Genomic DNA, 19,829 nt, shown 5'->3' on the forward strand with positions numbered 1-19,829 from the left:
TCTATAATAAAAGCTGTTTTCACATAGTGTTCAAAGGGCATTAAACAATCCAGGTTTTTTTGCAAGCTGAATCCAAAGATGATTTACTGAGGGGTGTGATGAATTGCTCGTTAGCTGGAACTCACGAGTCAGAAGTGGGGGTTTTCTTTACCCAGAGTGTCCCCTCCGGCTCTGCCATATGCTGTTGTTTGACACAAGAGTAACTGAATAGATTTCTGCCACTTGGGTCAAAAATGGCATTGTACTGGAGCACAGTGGTTGCCTTTTAAAACAAAAACATGAAGAATTTATTTCCTTCTATTTCTCCTTATGGTACAGTGTTGGTGTGTTCCCACATGGAACACTTGCACCCAGCCCAAGGAGGACTCTTCCTTGCAGCACTGCTGCCTGTCATTTCAGTACACCCACTCGAGCATCTCTTATGAAACCAGTCGGAGTGGCATTTATTCATGGTGGCATCAGTATGGTGACCTTAAGACCTCTCAATTATTCACTTGCAAGTTTTTATGGCATGCAAGGAAAACCAGGGGATCCCTCCCCTCTCCCACCCTCCCTCTCTCTGCCTTTCCCTCTCGCACAGACACAGAACACACAGAGACCCACACAGCCCTGGCCAGCTGCACTGCTCTCCCTCTGCCCTCTCTGAAATGAGGCAGAGGAGCAGTTACTGAAGCCACCATGAGGAGCACTTCCCATTTTGGATCCTGCTGCCTTCTCCTTCTTGGCTGTTTTCGGCCACAGACTTCTCCTTCCCAGTTTCCACCTCCCTCTCCTGCTTCGTGTTCTGTGTTTGTCCTGTTAGTACTGAGTAGCTGTTCTGGAGCAGCTTGAAGTCCTGAAGGTTTAGAGTTATGCTCTTTTAGCTATTTTTAAAGATGATGGGAATTATGACCAGTTGTAAGTCTCCAAAGGACTGTGTGCATAAAAAATACCATTTATTTACATAAATGAGAGGCCAGAGGGGCTACAGCTCTGATAAATGGATGAGAACGAGAGATTGTTGGGACTGAAGCCCATGGTTTCCAGCTTTTAATTCACATCTTTAGTCACAGAGTTAGAACTTTTTAATCACATTATTTTACTGCAAAAATGTCCATAACTATTTATGACACTGGATGTTCGCTCTTGGATCCGTTTCTCCTGTGGGGCATCCTTCAGATCAATCCTTGTTTGTTCTATTAATTTCCTTAATTCTCTGGGGTTTGTCAAGTCTAATTATCTTCTTTCTTTCTTCCAGTTTAGAAATCAAGATTGATTAACCAACACGAAAAGCCCCAGCTGGTTATGTGACTTGGAACCCTGTTTATGAAGCGCTCATTCGTTTTCACACGACGACAGCACTGTAAGTTGTTTTTATCTTTTTTCTCCCCCAAATTAAAAATCTGTTGTTTTGTCTCAATAGAAATTCGAGAGAATTCCCAAGGAATTCAACTCTTATTGGTAAATACACTTAATTTGTGGCTTAGTGACACCAGGCAAGGAAATAGAAGTGCCTTATTCACTTTACTGTTCTACTCACCAGAGATTTCTTTCACGTAACGATGTTACTCATGGTTTCATATCATTTACAGAGAGCTTCCCTCAGTTAGAAAGATCAGTCTGCTCTCTCTTTACGCTGTGTTGAATGAAGTGTGGGATCAGTGAATGTGACAAATGTATATTTTGGACTCCATTGGTGGTGGATTATGTAAGGCTGGAAAGCAGGTGCCAGAGGAGATGGCAGTGCCACTCAATGGCACCTCTGCAAACAGCTCTTGCAGAATTCTAGACTGTCCCTCACCTCCCAGACCCTGAGATTTTGGACTAAATAATGATTCCTCTGTACTTGATTTAGGAAGTGTTTTCCCACAATTATAAGTTTGATCCTCATAAGATAAACCTTCAAGTTTTACTTGCAGAACAGAACTGCACAGTGCTATGAAAGCAAGAGTGAGGATACATAAATGAAAGTTCCAGCAGTAATATTACATGACTTAACTGTTGTTTGATATGTATCATGAACTACATGTTATAAGACAAAACTTCATAAAATCATTAGATCCAGGTGGAGTGCTGGCAGGTACATCATAGTGCTGTCTGTGGTGTGATCTCATCTTTGCCTTTTCCAGTTGTGTGAAAATGTTCTGCCCCAACAGTGAGGAGATTCTTTCGTGTCTGTAAATACGTGGTGGGAGTTTTAAAGATTAAATTTTGGTAGCCATAAACTGATATGAGGTTCCACTTCAGGTGTGGGGCAGCACCAGGTTCCCTCAGGCTTTTCTTTAGCTCTACCTGCACTGGAAACCAGGCAGGTTGGATTGGCTGAACTTCACAACCATGTTAAAAAATGGCATTGCCCGATTTGCTCTGAATGTCTGAAAATTCCATTATTTTGTAAGTGAAAGGAACAACTTATTTAGGTATTTATTCTGAATTTTCTGTTGAATAGCAAATGATTCTAGTGACTTGTAAGTGGTGATACAGTGCACGTAAAATCTGTATTTTCATTTGTTACCTCTCTTGTTACTGAAGGTTCATTCACCAAGAAGTGAAAATTAGGTATAATACTCAAACTATTAGAAAAAGAGGAAATAACACTACCTACTAAAGTAAGTTTTGGGGTTATGAAAGAGTAGAACCAATAAAGAAAAATGAATAAGTATTTAGTTTTAAATAGAGTTTTTACAGTGAAATATAAGCTTACTTTTGATTTTTATGATTGCAAAGAGATGTCTGAGCAAATTTGCTTTTATAGGAACAACAAATATATTCCCAGTATGGTAATGAGATTAATTAGCTCCTTATTAGGAAAGAGAATCACACTTATTCTTTTTTTAACAAGTAAAAGTTGGAAACAAAAACATAGCAGGAGTACCCTGTTGCTCTGGGTGTCTGTTGATAGAACACTTCCTCTCCTATGATGTGTGTGGAAACAGGCTTGATATGAAAAGCACAAAGAAATGAATAATACAGATAAAAAGACTTTACTAGTTTTCCATGAGTACTTAAGGAAGTTTTCCACAGAATAGAGCTGTAAGGTCTGCGTAGCTACTGTGGAGAAGACCCCACAAGCTGGTTTTAGATTATTTATTTGCTTTGATACTGTGTGTTAAAAACATGAAATAACTTATGAAGTTGTTGTGATGTTTATAAAAATAATGATGTTTTACAAAGAGGGCACTTGCACAGCTTTCATGTATTCAAAATATTATCTACCATTTATGTGGATAGGAATTACTCGAGGGTTTGCCCTCCTTTGTCACTAATAATTTCCAGATGGATTTCCACCAGGGTGATAAGTGGACCTACAGTTCTCACCTCCACCTAAATGTTTGCTAGGCTCTTTTAGCTGAAACGAATCTAACTTAGATCAAAATGTTCTGCTCAGTGCCCGTGTTTTTTTTCAACAGAGAGCAGAATGAAAAAAGATGGTCATAATGACTGTGTGTGGGCAACTGGAACATCCAACCACTGCAGGGTGTTCAGCATCACTTCTTACTGACAGTCTGGGACTGCAGCACTTTGGCACCGTTGCTTTAGTGAAGGTTTTAATAGGTGCTACAAGCTGTGCAGACCAAATATTGTGCTTGTCTTTCGAAGTATTAGTGATTCAAGCTTCGTTTTATTCAAAAACTCTTAAAACAAGTAGTCTATAATCTATTTGTCAGACACTCAAATGTGTGTAAGAGACTGAAAAGCTAAGACAGACTTACTAGAGAGGCAACTTTCTTAGTCATTCAGCTATTAAAAAAACAAAAGCCTCCTCAAGGTTTTGTACTTTATTTTTTTTTTTTGCAGAGAAATAAGTGGAGTTTGAAATACTGTAATTTTCTCTATTTCTGAGTATAATCCACAATAGTTTTAATTCCTGTTGTGGAAGGCAAGGTGCCAGGCACAATCACACAATTTAGCACACTTGTAAAAATAAAAAATTGTAACTCCCCCCATTCCTAAAGCACCCTCTGCCTTCAGCCTTTCACATCCTCTTCCAGAAGGATATAATGGGCTGACTCCCTGGATTTCATTATTTAACTTGCCTCCCAACCAGAACTGAGATTCCATGTATGTAAGATGTTGCTTGTTCCCACTGATGAACACAAGGTACCTGTTCTGGTTAGACCTTAACACCAGCTTTAGATGTCAGGAACCAGGAGGTAACACTGCTTTGGCTGTGGGAATGTGTCTGGTGAGGCCTGGAGTGCATAAGGAATATTTCTTCCCCAAGGTAGCTGCAGCTGTTGTCCTCTCCTAAAGATATTCCCATATGAAATCCTTCCCGGTTTTGTTTTGTCATCCCTGTGATTTATCAGAGTTATTAAGGGAGATACTTTGGGCTGTGCTGTTATATCTGTGCTCAGAACTGAAATGTCAGCTGGAACTGAGACTGGAGAAGCTGAAGAAATGGTTTTATCTCCAGCACCACGTGCAGCTCCACCCGCATTTCACTTCTGCCCTGTAAATGCAGAGCACTGGGAAGCCGCTGAAACTTTTGGCTTTTCCAATAGTTGCAATAACCTTTGGCAAAGTGCTTTTGTCACTTCTCCCACCTACACTGGAGGGAAGCAGCTGTAACAGCAGAGCGTGGGATTATGACTCTCACTCGACTGCAATTCTCGGCACAAATTATGCACCAGCTCATCCCCAAACCCTGGCACCTATGGCAGCAAAGTTGGGTTTAGAGGTGTGAGGTAGGACAGTTCCATTCATCTATTTCTGTCTTATTTTTCCTGGGATTGTCCCCTGTGTTTTGAAGGGGAAGAGGAGCCTGTCACTTGTTAGATGTGAATGTGATGATATTCATTCAGAGTTGTGCAGAAGCAGGGTGGATTTGTAACTTCAATTACCCGGACGATCATTTGCACAAGTGAATTAAATATATCTGTGAATATATCTGAACTTGTGCTCCTTTGAAGAGCAAACTTCCTTTAATTAAATAATCTTTTCCTCCTATCTGAAGTTAGTGACATTTTATAATCATACAATTGCTGCTTAATTTCAGCTCTACGTAATTTTAATAGGTCAGAAAGGGTGATATTACAACATAACTATATTCAGTGAGAGAGTAACAGTAAGACACTAGTTCTTGCCTGGGGTTTCTCATCAGTATTAGAAAAAGTATGAATTGTTCTCTCTGTTTTAGAGATGATGGGACCTGTGGCTTTATGATGTTATCCAGCATGTCTGTGCAACCCTCTCTTCCCGTGTTCTATTGACTGACCATCCCAGTGTAATGACTCTCTCCAGCAATATATTAAAATACCATATGGAAACACAAAAGCCAAAGGAGTTAATGGATCTTAATGGAATAAAATTAGGATTTTTTTTTTTAATTATTTTGAAGCAGAAAAAAAGAAATGTGTTCCTACAGAGTTCTGTGCTGTGTGTGCTGTTCAAACCATCCGTTGGATTTGAACACATTAAACATGAAGTTAACATATAATGTTAGTTTATTTTCTTATTATTGGCTGTTACTCTGGGATTTAAATATTTCTTATCTGTCTTGGTGTGAAATAGTTGTTGAAAAATGATAAAGACCAGCAGTGCAAGGAGCTGATTTTCCTTTCTGCACCAAATGCAAGGCACTTGTCTGGTAAGAGTACAGAGGGTGTTGGTGTTCCATGGGATTGTAAGGAATTGAATGACGTTAGGGACAGCAAATGTCAGGTGAGACTTCAGTAAATGCTGGTTATTGATGTAATTATTTCTTTCTTACTTACTTTTGATGCCCTTTTCTGATCTAAAAATGTTTTGGAAATGTTGAATATAATTAAAAAGATAAGACCTTCCTAGTAATAATGAAAATATTGTTGTAATATTAATGTTATTTTTTTTATATAATATATTTTAGTTTTGCGTGTTGGGGAGAATTTTGGTTTTGCCTTTCCTGTTCATACAGTGGATTTGCTGCACTGCCAGCAAAATATCTGCTTTGAGGATGACCATTTCCTCTTGACTTTGAAACAATCCTTGATAATACCAATAAATCTCTTGTAATCAATGAACAGCCACTGTCCATGGAGTGAAATGCACTTTAGGGTTTCTCTTGGCAGGATTTTATAGACATGTTGCTGGATTTGTACTGGCTTCTGGCTCTTCCTAGAGCCCAGATTAAGGCTTTTCTCTTGGTTTCTCCTAATGCAGAGCATATAAAATGTGAATTTTCTTAATGTGATATGTAGAGGGCTGAGTACAATTCAAATGCTAATATATAGAAACTAAGTCTCACAAAGGAGTGTGTTAACATTTGTCTTAATTCACTGTATTTCTAAGGATATGTCCCAAATCTTGCTTGGCATATCACACACTACATTGTACAAATTCACCCTTAAAGGCAGAGAGAAGCATTTGCTTTTTGCATAACTTTGAGTCCTATGATCCCATGGAAAAGTGAAGGTTTCCTTTCATGACCCCACCTGAGCCTGCTTTGCTGATTCCCCCACTTTTCTCCTCCATTCCCGTGTTAAATTTCCCTTTTCCAAGGAGAAACAGAAATGAATATATCCAGCAGAGACTGGATTGGGGATTTATTTTCCAGCTGACATTGTTTTACTGTTTTCCTGGATGCTAGAAAGTCTCTCATTTACTTTGGTGTTCTTGCCTCTCTTTTTCAATTTGCCCTGCAAGTGCAGCTCCTTGCTGAGATCAGGCTTAGCTCAATTTAGGCAAAATACTAGTCCTTTTTTTACCTAGTTATTATTAGAATGTCTATTATGCTCTTAGATCTTGTTTAGCAGCTGTAAATTTTAAGTCTGTGTTTTGCCTGCTGTTGTCCATGGCTGTCAGAATTTCCCTTGACTTCAGGAATTGTGCACTCTTACACAAAGTAGGTAAATTCTCTGTTTGCTTTCAGTTTGGTGATCCAATCATTCCCTGTTGCAATTCATTTCCCCCCCGGGGAGTTCATCTAAGCCAGTGATATTAATACCTGTATTGCATGGGTGTTTGATACTTCCCAGCTTTTGCAGGATTGTGTAATCCATTGAACTTCCTACACATCTTTCCCTGAGCTGGAGAGTCCTCCAGAACAGCAAAGGAAGCTCGAGAGGAGTTTGTGACCTCCCTCCTCACCCTGCCTTGGTCATCGTGGCCAACTTGTGCCTCAGGCTTGGCCCTGACTCCAGGCTCCTGCTGTCTTTGTTCCTTAGTTGTCTCTTTAGTATTCCAAGATAGAGGTTTGGAATTTTTTGGCTTCTTATTGTCTATTTGGATGGACCGAGCGACTTGTTTTTAAATCTTATTTCAGATTTCTCAGTAATCTCTCTCTGCAGATGTTGGTGCTTCAGCCCTCAGTGAAGTGATGCTTTGCTTTTTGTATATGTAAGCAACACACAGTCTGCAGCCAGATACTCAAACTCACAAAATATTTAAGAATATGTTTAAATGTGAGGTCTTACAGAAAATGCAAATTTATTACTTACTACTTTTCACTTGATTCTCATGATAGATTTCTGGAGAGTGCTCTGAGGCTTTTCTTCTTGGTGCTATCACTACTTTGCCTTCATGCTTATGCTAATTTTCTTTCTTTGCCAGAGCCCCATAGCACTTGTTATCAGTAGCTACAATTTCCTGCCACCTGTGGTGGAATATATTTCTTCATTATAAGCTTTTTGCTGCTTCCTCAAGTTTTGTCTTTGATTAGCTGCTATGGAATTTTTACATATCATCACTTGTCCTGCAAAACTCAATTATCTGATAGATATGAAAATTGCTGTTTCTAGGTTATATTGTCCCAGATCACTTAGTGCCAGTCCCTGGTACCAGTACTCAGCTGAACTGGGATTAAATTCAGTGCAAGAGAGTCTGGTGGAAGACTGGGTTTTGTAGGGCTGATTTTGGATTTTGTTGGTGGGTTTTCCCCTCTTTTAAAGTGAAAGAGCACTGGAAATGCCAAGGCTCAGTTTAGAGTGACTCACCCAAACTGGGTTGGAATATAGCAGAGATTTATAGTAGAAATTCAGACTTTTTTAGTCTGAATTTAGTGAATATTTTCTTAATCGTATTTGCAGCAACTTTACATCCCTGTTTCAGGGATTATATTTTCAAGGATCTCTTGAAAAATGAGAATGTAAGCAGAGGTTTATCACTCACTATTAAATCTTTGTGGAATGATGTGCTGTGAATCCTCCTGCCCAGACCCAAACAAAAGGGAACATAAATTACACCAGCTACTGGCTTTATAAATGCAAACATGATATTGCTATAGTCCATTAAACGGACTTTTCTGTACTCAGTTTAAAAAACCCAAACTTTTTATCTCAGGAACAGCTGTCCAGCTCCTCATCTGCAGTACAGAGTTTCTTCTCTCCATCAACATCATCTGGAAGGAGGATAAAAACTACAGATTCGTTAGAATGTGATAAAAAGCAGCATGTGTGTATGTGAAGGCAAATGTAAATTACACTGAATTTCCAGCATCGAAAAGGGGACTTGGCAAGTGCAGATGTTCAGCTTAAACACTGTAGGAGGAGAGAGAAGTGGTTTTGTTTCTTTGTGCTGAGCTGTGGTGGAGCAGCTGCTGGGAGCTGAGTGGCAGAGATGAAGTGGCACCGTGTGTAAAGCTGCTGCTGTCTGGGATGCAGGAATCCATCTGATGTTGGCTGGGAAAAGGGCTGATGAGGAGCAACACTGAGGAGAAAAAAGAGAGCAAATAATAAGTTTCTGTAGTCTTTATTGCTTGTATCTTTACTCTTTCGAACCTTACCTGTCCCTAGGATACAAATTATAGCTTGGAGGGAGTGAGTCCATACTAGTCCATACTAGTCTTTGGAAAATTACTTGGATTAGGCACCTTAAGCCTGTTTATGAAACAGTCCAAGTACTGAAAAAATCTACTGGAAAAACTGTAAGGATGACCTTGTGTGGTTCCCCTGTGCCCACTTCTCCCAGGTACTTTTATCAGCTTCTGGGCTGCCACTCTCCCCTCAGGAGCTGGGGCTGATGGTCTTTTGTTGTTTTTGTTTGGTTGTTTGTGGGGCTTGTTGGGGGGAAGTTTGAGTGTTTCCTTCCACCTCCCTCCAAAACTCACTGCTAAGGAATTCTTCCTTCCTTTCCCCATCATCCCACAGGTCCCCAGAGCCCCCAGTCCTGCTACAGTAGGTGATTCACTGCTGGGAATGTCTGTCAGTGTTGCCTGAGAAACCACACACTGGAATGGGAACCAACTCGGTGCCCAGTGGGCACAGGTGGAACTTTCAAATGTGAAACTCTTTCCTTTAAGCAGTTCTGCTTGTCACTGTGCTGCATGGCTGGGGTGACATGACAGTGGGGCACAGATTTGGCAAGGGGGTGAAATTATGGGGGTTGCTCAGTCTGTGTTTTCTCATAAAAAGCTCTTTTTCCCCCCCCTCAAATCCCATGAAGTAGCATCCTTGAAAATTAGGAAAGGCAAACAGTAACAAGGTAACTTTTATTTCTGTATCCAGTTCAAGAGGGACTTTCTGGATCAGATATCACATCTAAACCAGAGTTTATAACAACCAGAAGTGGGTCATTTGTGAGGATGATTCAGGGAACCACAGAATTTTGATGCGAGGTTTGACAGAGGCTGGTGGTGGATTTTGCATTTTAGTGGGTTTCCTTTCCAAAGAAAGCAAAAAAAGGAGAAAACCGACCTGATGTATCGAAGTAAAGAGCCTGCTCAATTGTCTTGGTCTTTCAGAGCAGAATTAAAGAACAGCAAATTGGATTTGCAAAGGCTAAAGGAGGAGGTTACAATAGTTAAGCATGAAATCATTAAGGATCAGAGAATTTTCCGTCTTGTCTTCATGGAGTTTGAATTAATTGTGATAAAATACACACTAGGTAGAAGAAAAATGAAAGAAAGTGAGAAGAGAGAAGAAAGGGTCGCCCTGCAGACCTGAAAAATTAATTTTATTGCAATCTGTATTTGAAAGAAAAATGGCAGAAATAGAAATCCCCCAAATCAGCACAAGAATTTTGCATATTTAGAATATAAAAAGAGCTTTAAAGCACTGGATGTTTTTGCAAATGCATGTGTATGAGTACACATGAAGTTAGTGTGCCTGTCCATACCCCCACTGTTATAGTCCATCACCAGCCCCAAGATACAGTAAGATTTAAACCTGTGAAAAGCTTCAGTTGTTTCCCATCTGGAGCCTCAGTTTAATCCTCTGACTTTGCTACAGAAGCCTTGATCCTTGTGAAGGTGTTAGTTTTTTTCCCCCATAAACTGCGTGTGACAGGGCTTTTGTAACTTCTGTAGTCAAATTTGAGTAAAACACAACTAATTTTCATACTATAAATTAGTATGAATTTAGATTTTTTCCCTTACTTTGCCTATGAAACGCTTGTGCTCACAAAAATCTCTCTTTGATGGTACGACATTTTAAAAAGTCTTGCCATGGTGGTTCAATCCTTGTTGAAGAAGAAGAAAAAGGAGTTGGAAACTTGCATGAATGATTCATTTTGAGCAGCTATTTTGGGGGCCTGGCATCATCTGAGATGTGGCTTCACATGAAATGGGTGGGAAAAGGGTGGTTTATATCCCTCCTCCACCCGGCTATTTAAATGAAAATCCATACAACTCCACCAGGAGACTGTAATCGGGATTTGTTTGGAAAGGACATGCTTTAAAAATGCAGCAGGGGGAAAAAACCATGGAAGGATCCCAGGATTAGGGAACGGTGGGTTAACTGGGAAATGGAGGAAATCCTGTGGGCAGGATCCAGTCACACTTGGCTTCGAGCCACAGATGTTTGAGGTGCCTGAAGATAAAATCATCCAGAGCAGCTAAAATAAAATTAAAGCTGCAGCAAGGCAAAAGATAAGCTCTGCATATGTTCTCACACGTTAAGCAGAAGGAACTGCTCTCAGAAATGGTTTGGGTGTTGTTTTTTTACTAGTTGGGAAGGATGGAGAAGGAAGGGAGAGGACAGGTCTTTCATTAGTGTGTGAGGGCTGGATGGGGTGAGCTTTCTGGGTAAAACAGAATCAGAGAAGTTCCTTCCCAATGAGAGAAGTTAAATGTTTCTAAAATGTGATTTTAAAAAAAACCCTAATATTTTGCATTGGCTAACAGTCAAGTTATTTTTATTGCTGTGGCTACTGGCTTGAAGTTGCAGTTAGTCTGTTCTGTACTGTGTAAAATTCAATGTTATGAGCAAAAAAACACTCTGATTATATTTATGACAACTGTTTGTAAAGTACTGAGACAAAATCCTCCAATGACAAAGCACTTTTGCTCATATATAATCAAAAGAAAGTAGTGTATTGAAAAAGGTTTATTGCAGCTTTGAATGTGCAGTGAATGAATTTAATGAAACTTCTTTTACACCGGACTTGGTTCCTCATTGATTATTGAGAAATAATCCAAATTTCTCAATGCAGGAGGAAGTCATGTATAAAATACAATTGTATAAAATAGTATAAACCAACAATTTTAATAATAGTTTTCACTTAAGCTGTGAATAATGCAGTTTTAAGGGGCTTGTTTAATTACTCTCCAGTGCTGTTTTTCTTGTTCATTTACAGTCTTCAGCTGTAACTTAACCCAGGCAAAAGTCCTGAGATGTTATAGTTTGACCAGTCAGCTATGAATATTCACTTCTTTTTTTCTGTGAGCAGATGGGATTCCAAGTCTGTGCAGAAATACTGTCATAAGTATTTCCTTCAGTACTTCCTATGTTCTAGTTCTTTTCACAGCTCTCCTTCCATTCGGGACATGTTTGGTGTAGGAAATATGTGTTCTGACAAAATACTTAAAGGTGAACAAAAGGGAGTGTGCTCAGAGAAAGGAATAACTTTGTCTTCTTCAAACTGTAGAAATGCCTCATGTGCTTGGTGTGCTCCTGTGTTTTGAATGGTGATTTATAGGTGCAGCACAAATGGATGAAAGAAAGTTTGAATTTAGAGAAAATAAAGTCCCATGTCTCTCCTGCACTCTCTCTTCTTATAGTATTGGTGTATTTTATTTCTTAACATAAATTACTGCTTTAAAAAAAAAGCCTGATGATCTTTCAAAGATTAAATCCTCTGTTTACCAGCCGGGCAGGATGTAAAAGGCAGCTCCAAATACATCTTAGCCCAGTTTGAAGCCATGTCCTGTGAGCTCTGGTGGTGCAGGTGGAATTCCCACCGTGGGGAATTGTGACAGAGTTTGCAAAGGTCGGTCTTTCTGTTGCTCTTCAGAATTTGGGGTGGACAAGGATTAAGTTTTGCTGGATGGAAAATAGGAGCTGGTCTCAATCAGGGTCAGCTTTGTTCCCATACATCACATTGCAGCTGCAGTGGGTGGTTTTCACCAGCAGTAAATGAGCTGCCCCCACATAAGTCATGGATTGCTGGGAGAGAGAGGGTTTTTTTCCCTAACAGAACTTTAATGAATCAAAGGAAGTCTTGCCAGTAATTTTACAATGCCAGTCCCATGGAGTTCCAAGTCAGTGCTGTAATGCACAGTACTTACAGAATTTCATTAAGCACCACACCTGTTAATTCCCCATCAGATTGAGGACAGCGAATCAAAACAACTTCATGTGAAGAAAATGGGCTCTGCCATGAGACCTCAGTGGTTCTTTCCATGTCTTAAGTATATTCCCTGGGATTATTCTGCTAATTTTCTACCTCTAATTGTTTGTTAAATGGACTTATAAGGTCATGTTGTAAATTAGACTAAATTGTTTGGTGCCAGAGTTGTCTTGTTGTGTGAATTTTAATAGACAAATATTATTGGCCACAATACAATTAATAGATTTTGAGTAATTCTGCAATCTCAGATTTTACAGCTCTTTCTAAAAGATCTTTAAAACTTCAATTTTGTGATTTTTATCTTTTCCTAAAGCAGTCCTTTAACTCATATCAGAAATAAAAGAAAATTTTCCCACAGGCAATTCTTAATACTTTATGCAAACTCCTGTTGCAAAATGATCTATATCTTTACTGCAACTGATTTGAAAGTGCAAAAGGTCAAAAGTGTCCTAATGTGTTTTTGAAATCCACGTGTCAGCACAGCACATTTCAGAAGGGCTGATGGGCCTCTGTAGAAATTGCATTTTTCTTTTGATTTTAATTTTATACCTGGAAAGGATTAGGGGATATTCATTTCAACTCATTGCTGAAGGGTAAGAAAATATATTTAGAATAGAAGATGCATATTGGAAAATATATGGAGGGATGTAGTATAAGGAGACATTTATATGGTTTAATTATTTTATGTGAGTGATGTAAAAAACCCACTTTAATTTTTTTTTCCCATCTACTGTGCCAAATCTCCATGTTTTACTTGCTACTGGTTAGTGCAGTGTTATTGCTGACCTTGTTCCCTACCGAAGAGACATCTCACATAGCAGAATTTCATCTAAACCAAAATACAATTTCCTAGAAAGCAATACTGAGCCTTGATTTATTTACTCATTCTGCCTTTCCGTCACCTATCATTTTGCCAGAGCTGCTCCCTGTTGATGGTGACCTTGCAAGATGACAGATTAATTCCAGCGTTCGGGAATTTGTGCAGGCTGCTACTCAGTCTTTTGCAATATGTATATGTAATATGTAATATTCTTTAATTCATTAAAGCAGTTTAATCTGAACGACCCAAACTCAAATGCAGCAGAAGCTTTAGAAGCTCATCCGTTTTTTTCCCCGCTCTCTGCGAATACTTTGCCTCTGATTCCTTCATTGGCACAATGAAGCAGAATTCCCAGGAAGATTATGGTGCCTTGGCTGTGAGATACCCCCAAAACGTGTCACAGATCTCAGTGAACGAGTCTGTGGTGTACAAATACAAATGTCACCTTCTGGCTGTGACCAGTCCAAGGAGCCTCCTTGCAGGGCAGTGAGATCGGGCAGGTCCCGCTGCAAGAGGCTGCTGTGGGGAGGTCATTTAGCAGCTGCTCTTGGAAAAGCAGCCACATCACCTCCAGTCCTCCTGGCTCCTCCCCGGAGCCTCTGTGACAGTTTAACTGCTTTGATTTTTTTAATCAAAATGGCTTTTGGGAAACTACTTCGCTACCATGGATGTTCGTGTAGCAATTTTAAAATGGGATTTTTGAAACAGAATTTAGGGGAACTTTTTAACCATTTCACAGCTCTGTTGAAAATCGCTGTGGAGTTTGCAGCTTGACGTGGTTTGGTTTGGTTTGGTTTGTTTGGTTTTGTAACGGGTCCATATGGTTGTAATAAATACGTGGTACAAAAGGTGCTGAAAGGAACATATCAACAACTGGGAGCTCATAACTTCATTAAACATTAACTTCATAGCTGAGACTATGCCAATATATATTGTATTTGCTATTGTTGGAAATATTAGTAAACAGCCTTGAGAACTAACTAGAGAAAGAGGCTGAAACTTATGAGAGATACAGAAAATTCACTTTTTGGCACCAGTGCACACCACGTAGTTTCCTGAGCAGAAGTGATTTATGTCTGATTTTTCCCAGCAAATATGCACCATATATAGATGTTCTCCACTGGGACATTGCAATTGAGTTTAATAGCTTGAAATTAGAGACACTCTGTGGTCAGTGAGGAATGATTATCGATGGCATAATTACCTTCCTGTGGAAGGGGATTATTTACCCTGAACACTGGCACGTGTGTGAGGTTTGGTGGGGTTGAGACTGATGAAAAAATGGGAATTGGCCTTTTGGTTTCACCTTCTCTTGCAGTCGTGGGTGCCAGTCCTGCCCTGCCCTGGCTCTTGCACTCGCCTTTGAGCTGATCTGAGTCCTGCTCAGGCTGCAAGGAGGCAGCAGCTCCAGGCTGGAAGTAGCAGCAACCACCTAAAGCTGACTCTGAAGGAAAAGCACTTGGAGAAGAGTTTCATTCCTCTCTTGCTGCCCATCTGAACTTTAAAAACTAGGATGTGTAACTGATTTTGTTCAAAGAACTACTCACGTAGCAGATGTGCTCCATTCTTTCCAGGGACAGCAGTCACACCATAAGATTACACGTAATTTTAGCATTTGGATTAATACCCAGTGAATGTTCTGTGGTTAATGCACTTTCATTTACATTTACATTAAGAGGAGAAGCTTCAGTTCTTCATAATTCCTCTCATCCTTTTTTATTTTTAATTTAAGAGAAGTCATTAATGCAGAAAGCAGAATCAAAACTTCTGTGTCTGTGACCTCAAATTTGCATTTGAGCCACTGCACCAGTTGGCTTCCATTCTGTATTTGCTTATTCCTGGAGCTGATGGGTATGACCATGCTTTCCTTGAGCAGTGATGATGGCCTGTAGCTGAAATTAAGATCCATGATGGAATATCTGTTGACCAAAGTAGAAAAAGAATCCCATTTCTTTCTCCCTATCACTTCTTTCCTGCCTTTAACCCTGTGGTGAGATGGGTAGGAAAGGGGAAAAAAAGCAGAAGCTTTTTTTAATGGAGCTTCAGGAAGACTGAAATAAAATTTCTGTAGGTACAAGTCTCTGAAATGTCTCTCCCTGAGGTCAAAACAAGCTCCAGTGGTCTCACATGGGGAGCAGGGATCTGAGCATCCGAGGAGGAGGAGGAGGATGGGGCACAGCTCTCTCCGGCAGGAAGCAGTTCTTGGATCTGCTGGGATGTGCTCCATTTGGGCTAAAAGAGATACTTAACTTCAAAACTGAAATACTTTATGCTTTGCATCATAAAATGGTGTTGTATGGAACCTTTAGAACCTGTATCCAAACAGCAAAATGAAACAACCCAAAGACTCCTGCAGCTTTTTTTTATCATGAGGCTCCCCTTGGCCAACGGAGCAGTGTGACTCTCACAGAGACGTAAGTGTGGATCAGGAGGTTTATTTGTCACCTGTGAATGAGAAATACGAGTGTAGAGATACTTCAGAGCACGAGCAGACACAGGGCTGTACCTGCCAGAGCTGTGCAGAGGTTAACTTTGGGAGCCTTGCCATGCCTCATCTAATGTGATAATTACTTTCGGCACCTTTGTGTCTAGGCCTAATTCATCTCGCGAAGATAAGGTAATAATTTACCACTTAACCTAATTCTTCATGTGCCAAATAAGGCAGTTGCACAATGAAAACTTAGAGGTGCAAGTTGGGAGTAGAGAATGGAGGCCGGTGTCTTGGGCAAAAGCGGGATCTGAACAGGAAAATATGCAGGAATAGAGGGAAATTCTGCCTCAAAACAAGCTGTGCTTTAGCAAAGAGTCTTGCACGGGGGTCTGAGGTTTGCTGTGGCGAGACATGTACAATTCTCCAGCAAACATTTGTGCATTTCCAAAGAGGCCATGGTTCAGGCAGTATCTCCGTGCCATTAGGGGCATTTTATGGCTGGCTCTATAAAGTTACATGTTCCTAGTTAATTTTTAGTTTTGTGCTATTGCTCAGACACACTTTGTGCAAATATGTCTGGGTCCAGGCTAAGAAAAAAAAGCAAACCCAGACCTGAGACAGTGTAATGTATTTGAAATAGGAGTGGCACAAGTTAGTCCAGATAAAGAGGGGAATATTTAAGAATTCCCAAGGTGGCAGAGACTATAATTGCTCCTTGGCACCTGAAGAGGAGAGCTAAAGTATAGTCGATAGCTGTGTTGATGCTTTCTCCATTAACTCCTATGTGTGTGAGTTATGTTTACAGTTGAATAATTGTTTATATGTAAATAAAGCTATTGCATCTTTCTTTCCCTCTGTAAGGACAGTTTTAGCTTAATTATGTCAAAGAGTTAGTGTGGGGAGCTGGGGGGGATGTTCATCTTGTGATTCATTTTAAATTTGCTTCCTGTGTATTTGCTACTCTACCACTCTTAATTGAGTTGTTTTTGTTTTTTTTTTCTTTCCGCGTGGAAGAATGTGCACTCTTTCCGTCTGATTTCAGTGTAATGGGTGACATTTTCAGGCTTTCTGGAGAATTAACTAAGGCGGACTGTAGCTGCTTTTCCAGGCATCCAGGTGGGCTGAGATACTGCTGTCATTTCTCACTGTGGATGTTTGAACAACTGTAGAATCGCTTTAGAGTTAATCGTATTGTGGCTTTCTAACGGTGTGAGAGAAGAAAAATCATGAATTAATCGCTTCAGTGGACCTTGGCTCCTCTTACAGCAAAGTTTCACTCTCCTGTAAACGCTCGGTATTGTGTCAGTTCCCTCGAAGTCATTATCACCTACACACTGGGTGTCAAGTGCTGCTTTCTAAAGAGATTAGTACCTTTTCCTCCTCCTCCTCCTCCTCCTCCTCCCTCACGCTTGCTCAGCTAAGTAGAAGAAAATCCAAATTACCGCAACCGTACAGGATGGGAGATGGAAAATAATGCCCTGATTTGGCTGCTGTTTCAAGGAGAGAAATGAGATAGAGGATTTTATTCCTCCTCACTAACACTTTTATGCTGACCTAATTTCACCTGACGTCAGGAGGTTTAGCGTGGCAGGTCAGAGCAGAGCGGGGCCTTAAATCTTTCAAACCCTCTCTGTACACCCCGAGTGGTTAATTAAGGAAACGGGTGCTGTAAGCAAGGCAGAAAAGAAAAACCCCGGTATTTGCTTTCCCTGGAATAGGGAAGGGAAGCAAAATGCAACCAAAGTAACAAAAACCCAAATCCTAATCAAAGGGGGACTGTGAACCAGAAATTTTTTTTTTTCCTTTTTTTCTTTGTTGCTTCTGTAATATACCCACGTCTGTGAGAAGGTTTGGCTAATCAGACTCTTATCAGTTTTTTGCCAGCCACCTGGCGACAACCACTCACACCTCTCTTGTGAGAGCGTGAATTTGCTGTCTTTTACCAAGCAGGACTGGTAAAACCAGAAATCACAGATTGATTAGAGAAAAAAAAAAAAAAAAACAAAAAAGGAGCAAAAATCCCATTTACTTTGTTGATATCCCATTGCCTTGGACACTACCTGTGCACACAGGGAGGATACCCAGAGCGGGGAAAGAAAGGACGACAACAGAAAAAGGTTATAAAAACATCCCAAGCAAAACACACTTGAAACAGTGTTGAAGGGATATACCTGCCTTTGCAGAACACAAAGAACAGCAGCATCCTTTGGTTTAAACTCTGTTCACAGAGGTGAAAGAGTGACAATAGAAGAAGCTGCTGGGAAATAGGATGTGAGGCCACCCTGGAAAAGTGGGGGGCAGGGGCGTTTTCTTTCTCATCTCGTAATTTGTTTTAAATTTCCAGCTAAGCACTGTCTGGATCTTCCTGCTGGAACCTGCACAATTCTAAAAGCTTTTATGTTGTCCTTTGCTTCCCATTTAGAATCACAGAATCATAAAGGTTGGAAAAGATCTCCGAGATCATCGAGTCCAAACTTTGCCTGAACACCACCTTGTCAACTAGATCAGGGCATTAAGTGCCACATTCCTTTGAAAGAAATGGCTGAGATCAAGATTCCTGGCTTCTAGCTATTCCTGCCTTTAAGCAGACTGGTGCAGCCAGGACTGAACGTGTTGTGTTTGGATAATTGATCTTGGTAAATAACAGCCTGGGTTCCTTAGACTGCAAATTCCTGTTCTGTAGAGCAATATAACAGCACCAGCAGGCTGGGCAATGGTGTTTCTCTGCTTTCCATGGAATTTTCATTTCAGGATGTTTAATAGGTCTGTTCCCCTCATCTTTTCTGGAGGAGTTTGGTTTTTTTGGAGCAGAGGTTTTTAAACCGTGCTACTACTGATGTCACTGAGCCAACGCCTTTGTGTGTGGTGGGTTGGCCTGGTTTGCTGCTGTCTCTGCAGCCTGATCACTGTGTTCCCCCCTTGGTAGGAAGGCCAACAGTTGTTGTTGGTTGGAGGCAGCTCCTCCACACGAGTGAGGGAGCCCCTGCAGTGAGACAGTGGGCAGAGACACAGGCACTGCACCGGGATCCGGGATTTGTGGAGCAAAAAGAAACAAATCTGGACGTGCAGAGAGTGAGGTCCCATTGCCAGTGTTTGTGTACCAGCAAAGCCAGTTTGGAACTGCATCCCTACAGAAAGCAGGGCTGTCAGAGTTATGGTTTTCAAATTTAAATAGTGGGTATATAGATAAAACAAACTCTTCAGGTCAGTGCTTGTTGCTAGGAACTCATAGAAGACAGGTTGCATAAAGATGGTACTAGAAAGAACCCCCCACCCTAATATTGGAGGGGTTTATGGCATTTCTGAAGTCTTTTTCCAACCTAAATGATTCTCTGTGTAGGGATTTGAGGAGATGCTCTAGGTGTTGCTCAACTCACACAGAAGTTCTACATGCCCTAAACAAAAAAGTTGTGTATGTTCTGAAGTGTGTTAGGTTTTGTTTGTGGTTTGTGTTTGTTTTTTTTTTTAAATGATCCTAGTTGAAATCTGAGGAAGCAACTACAATTCAGTTTTATATCTGAAGAGATCTGAAAATATAATTTAATTAATAAGGGTAATTTTTAATTCAAGGAGCAAAGAATATGGAACGTGGAAGGTAAGCTAGAAAAGTAGGAGTTCCTTCATGTGATCAGAGAGAAGAGCTGGGGTGGGGTTTCTTTGGACCTCACTTTTGTATTGACTTTCATTTGACAAGTCAGTGTTCTGAGAATTGACCAGAACGTGTGCAGGGTAAAAACTGGGCCAAAGGCCCCTTGAACAGTTTTGAGGTTTTTCTAATCCATGAGAACAAAAGAAAGTGTTCAATGTTTTTAAGAATTCACTGGAAAAAGTCTGTAGTCCTCCTCAGCTCTGTGTGGTTATATTCAGTAAAACATGGAAATTGAGTTTACACCTCTGAATTTTTGCTGCAATGCAATAGAGGGCAATAAAATTCCCCAAGCGCTTTGACTACTTAATATTGATTTATATTTACCTGGTAGGTTGTATCTGTCTATGAATGACCTTCAATCCTGAAATATTATCTGAGTATTTAGCAATCTTCTGTTTGTCCTCACTGTACATTTGGGAGATGATCTATCATGTACATACACAGGAAACGGACACGGTGAAACTAAA

At 40.3% G+C, this 19,829-nt stretch overlaps 1 protein-coding gene across 4 annotated transcripts in view; it reads left to right on the top strand.

The window, feature by feature from the left end:
- The window catches only part of ATP2B2 (ATPase plasma membrane Ca2+ transporting 2), a 361,992-nt gene that overhangs the window by 89,508 nt on the left and 252,655 nt on the right, over nt 1–19,829 (top strand). For all 4 annotated transcript variants that reach the window (XM_051793218.1, XM_051793221.1, XM_051793219.1 and 1 more), the window contains exon 3: nt 1,238–1,342. The gene's annotated coding sequence lies outside the window, so the exon portion shown is untranslated. The remainder of the gene's footprint in view (nt 1–1,237; nt 1,343–19,829) is intronic.

The sequence above is a fragment of the Manacus candei genome, unplaced genomic scaffold (assembly GCF_025592945.1).
Source record: "Manacus candei isolate 608988 ecotype Guabito, Panama unplaced genomic scaffold, ASM2559294v1 h1tg000036l, whole genome shotgun sequence".
Classification (NCBI taxonomy): Eukaryota; Metazoa; Chordata; class Aves; order Passeriformes; family Pipridae; genus Manacus; species Manacus candei.